This window comes from Bison bison, unplaced genomic scaffold, assembly GCF_000754665.1.
Source record: "Bison bison bison isolate TAMUID 2011002044 unplaced genomic scaffold, Bison_UMD1.0 scf7180017864317, whole genome shotgun sequence".
Lineage (NCBI taxonomy): Eukaryota > Metazoa > Chordata > Mammalia > Artiodactyla > Bovidae > Bison > Bison bison.
In genome coordinates, this window is record NW_011494889.1 from 9,741,615 (window position 1) to 9,745,463 (window position 3,849).

The following is a 3,849-nucleotide window of genomic DNA, read 5'->3' on the forward strand; positions in this document are numbered from 1 at the left end:
CCATACATGACCACAGGAAAAACCATAGCCTTGACTAGATGGACCTTTGTTGGCAAAGTAATGTCTCTGCTTCTGAATATGCTATCTAGGTTGGTCATAACTTTCCTTCCAAGGAGTAGGCGTCTTTTAGTTTCATGGCTGCAATCACCATCTGCAGTGATTTTGGAGCCCAGAAAAATAGAATCTGACACTATTTCCCCATCTATTTCCCATTAATTGATGGGACCAGATGCCATGATCTTTGTTTTCTGAATGTTGTTGAGCTTTAAGCCAACTTTTTCACTCTCCTCTTTCTGTTTCATCAAGAGGCTTTTTAGTTCATCTTTACTTGCTGCCATAAGGGTGGTGTCATCTGTATATCTGAGGTTATTGATATTTCTCCTGGCAATCTTGATTCCAGCTTGTGCTTCTTCCAGCCCAGCGTTTCTCATGATGTACTCTGCATATAAGTCAAATAAGCAGGGTGACAATATACAGCCTTGATGTATTCCTTTTCCTATTTGGAACCAGTCTGTTCTTCCATGTCCAGTTCGAAATGTTGCTTCCTGACCTGCATATAGGTTTCTCAAGAGGCAGGTCAGGTGGTCTGGTATTCCCATCTCTTTCAGAATTTTCCACAGTTTATTGTGATCCACACAGTCAAAAGCTTTGGCATAGTCAATAAAGCAGAAATAGATGTTTTCCTGGAACTCTCTTGCTTTTTTGATGATCTAGCAGATGTTGGCAATTTGATCTCTGGTTCCTCTGCCTTTTCTAAAACCAGCTTGAACATCTGGAAGTTCACAGTTCATGTATTGCTGAAGCCTGGCTTGGAGAATTTTGAGCATTCCTTTACTAGCGTGTGAAATGAGTGCAATTGTGCTGTAGTTTGAGCATTCTTTGGCATTGCCTTTCTTTGGGATTGGAAAGAAAACGGACCTTTTCCAGTCCTGTGGCCACTGCTGAGTTTTCCAGATTTGCTGGCATATTGAGTGCAGCACTTTCACAGCATCAGCTTTCAGGATTTGAAAGAGCTCCACTGGAATCCCATCACCTCCACTAGCTTTGTCTGTAGTGGTATAAGGGATAGCATATGATGTTTCTCTTTCTCTGTCTGACTTGCTTCACTTAGTATGACAATCTCTAGGTCCATCCATGTTGCTGAAAATGGCATGATTTCATCCTTTTTAGTGGCTGAGTAATATTCCATTGTATATACATACCACATTCTTTATCAATATCATCACCATAATATCATCTTCTTGTTCTTTTCCAGCAGGCACTCTGATGAGCAAAGGCCCGGATACGATTGAAACAAGATGAGGCTCCTTTCATTTCTTTTCCAGTTGTGGAGTGGAGATCTCCAGGGCTTGTGAATTGTGGGCACAGCAAGATTGTGTTGGGGACTAATAGCAAATATTTATGCTGCTTCACTTTACTAACCTGAACAACTCATTAAAACCAATCACTTAAACTATAGCTCCTCCCTCCTCCCCTTTAATGGTCCCTTCCTACCAGTTTGAAGGGTAAGTAGAAGGAGAATCTTTCCTGGGGCTGGTGGACCTGGGATCTCCAGAACAGGAGAGAGGTTAGTGGGAAGGCCTTGTTCAGCCCAGTGAAACACACCACTCAGTCTGCGGGGGTTTTGGTCATTGCTTTTTTGTCCTCTCTCGTTTTCTGCTCTAATAAATACTGGTGTTAAACCTACTTTCCATTGGTGTCTCTTTTCGTTTCCTAGAAGAAGAGAAGCAGAAAATTTGTCTCTTGTTTATCTTTGTGACTCCAGCATCAGAAAATTCACTCTTCTTAGAAGAGTTGGATGGATAAAAACACAAACACCCAGAAGTTTTCCACAAAGGTCATCTTTTTTGGTAAAGAGATTATTTGTCCAAGACCAGCTGTGGGAATATGGCCATAAGTTAGTACTAGGTCCACACCCTGGTCTTCTAGCCAAGGGGACATTTCTTGTAGAAAGTGGGTCACAGCTTCTGTATGTCAGTGCCCCTCACCTGCTCACAACCCCCAGAACCAGAGACTGGACTATCAAAGACCAACAAAAGCAGAAACTGGGAGGGCGACAGAAAGTGGGCTGGGTGGTCCTATGGAGAATGTGGCATCCTCAAAAAGGATAAGGAAAGATGCTTGTCCACCCTGGGCTACAGAGGTGGGTCTGTGCCAAGGGAGCCCAGAAGCGCTTTTCCAGGAGACAGTTACTGAGCTTCTCAACAATGATACTATATTTATTTTATACCTACTAAAGTTCTGTCTAGTCAAAGCTATGATTTCTCCAGTAGTCATGTACAGATGTGAGAGCTGGGCCATAAAGAAGGCTGAGTGCCGAAGAATTGATGCTTTCAAACTGTGGTGCTGGAGAAGACTCTTGAGAGTCCCTTGGACAGCAAGGAGATCAAACCAGTCCATCCTAAAGGAAATCAACCCTGAATATTCATTGGAAGGACTGATGCTGAAACTGAAGTTCCAAAACTTTGGCCTCCTGATGCAAAGAGTCAACTCATTGGAAAAAAACCCTGATGCTGGGAAAAATAGAGGGAAGGAGAAGGGGATGACAGAGGATGAGATGGTTGGATGACATCATTGACTCAATGGACATGAATTTGAGCAAACTGCGGGAGATAGTGAAGGACAGGGAAGTCTGGCATGCTGCAGTCAATGGGGTGGCAAAGAGTTGGACATGACTGAGTGACTGAACAACGACAGTGTGTGCTCAGTCCTGTTCAACTCTTTGTGACCCCATGGACTGCAGCCCGCCAGGCTTCTTGGTCCATGGGATTTCCCATGCAAGATTACTGGAGTGGGTTTCCATTTTCTACTCGAGAGGATCTTCCCGACCTAGGGATCAAACCCATATCTCTTGTGTCTCCTGCACTGGCAGGTGGATTCTTTACCAACTTTGCCACCTGGGAAGCCCACGATGGGCTGAACCCTGCACAAAGATTTTTATGTACATTACTTCATCTGATCATCACACTGTAGACAAAATATATTGCCTGCGTTTCAGTAAACAATGAATGTTGCCCACCATCAAGCCACCAACCACTGCAGCTACCCCTGACCATGTGTCCTGAAGGGAATTCAGGACAGAGAAAAACAGGATACTGGCCCTAGATATGGAGATGCCTATCTAAGGAATAATTTCAATGTGTTCAGAGTTGCAACTTCTATAGATGGAAAGGTGGCATTAGTGGTAAAGAATCTGCCTACCAATTCAGGAGATGTTAACTCATATGCAGAGTACATCATGAGGAATGCTGGGCTGGATGAAGCACAAGCTGGAATCAAGATTGCCAGGAGAAAGATCAATAACCTCAGATATGCAGATGACACCATCCTTATGGCAGAAAGTGAAGAGGAACTAAAAAGCCTCTTGATGAAAATGAAAGTGGAGAGTGAAAAAGTTGGCTTCAAGCTCAACATTCAGAAAACTAAGATCATGGCATCCAGTCCCATCACTTCATAGCAAATAGATGGGGAAACAGTAGAAACAGTGGCTGACTTTATCTTTTGGGGTTCCAAAATCACTGCAGATGGTGATTGCAGCCATGAAATTAAAAGATGCTTATTCTTTTGAAGGAAAGTTATGACCAAACTAGATAGCATATTAAAAAGCAGAGACATTACTTTGCCAAGGAAGGTCCATCTAGTCAAGGCTATGGTTTTTCCAGTGGTCATGTATGGATGTGAGAGTTGGACTGTGAAGAAAGCTTAGCACCGAAGAATTGATGCTTTTGAACTGTGGTGCTGGAGAAGACTCTTGAGAGTCCCTTGGACAGCAAGGAGATCAAACCAGTCTATTCTAAAGGAGATCAGTCCTGCGTGTTCATTGGAAGGACTGGTGCTGAAGCTGAAACT

The 3,849-nt window shown here is 43.3% G+C and overlaps 1 protein-coding gene across 1 annotated transcript in view; it reads left to right on the forward strand.

Moving 5' to 3' along the window:
* LOC104997942 (chromosome unknown open reading frame, human C17orf67) overlaps nucleotides 1–1,654 on the forward strand; it is a 29,825-nt gene extending 28,171 nt beyond the window's left edge. Inside the window, exon 4 of the mRNA XM_010852928.1 lies at nucleotides 1,256–1,654. The gene's annotated coding sequence lies outside the window, so the exon portion shown is untranslated. The remainder of the gene's footprint in view (nucleotides 1–1,255) is intronic.
* Nucleotides 1,655–3,849: the final 2,195 nt, after the last annotated feature.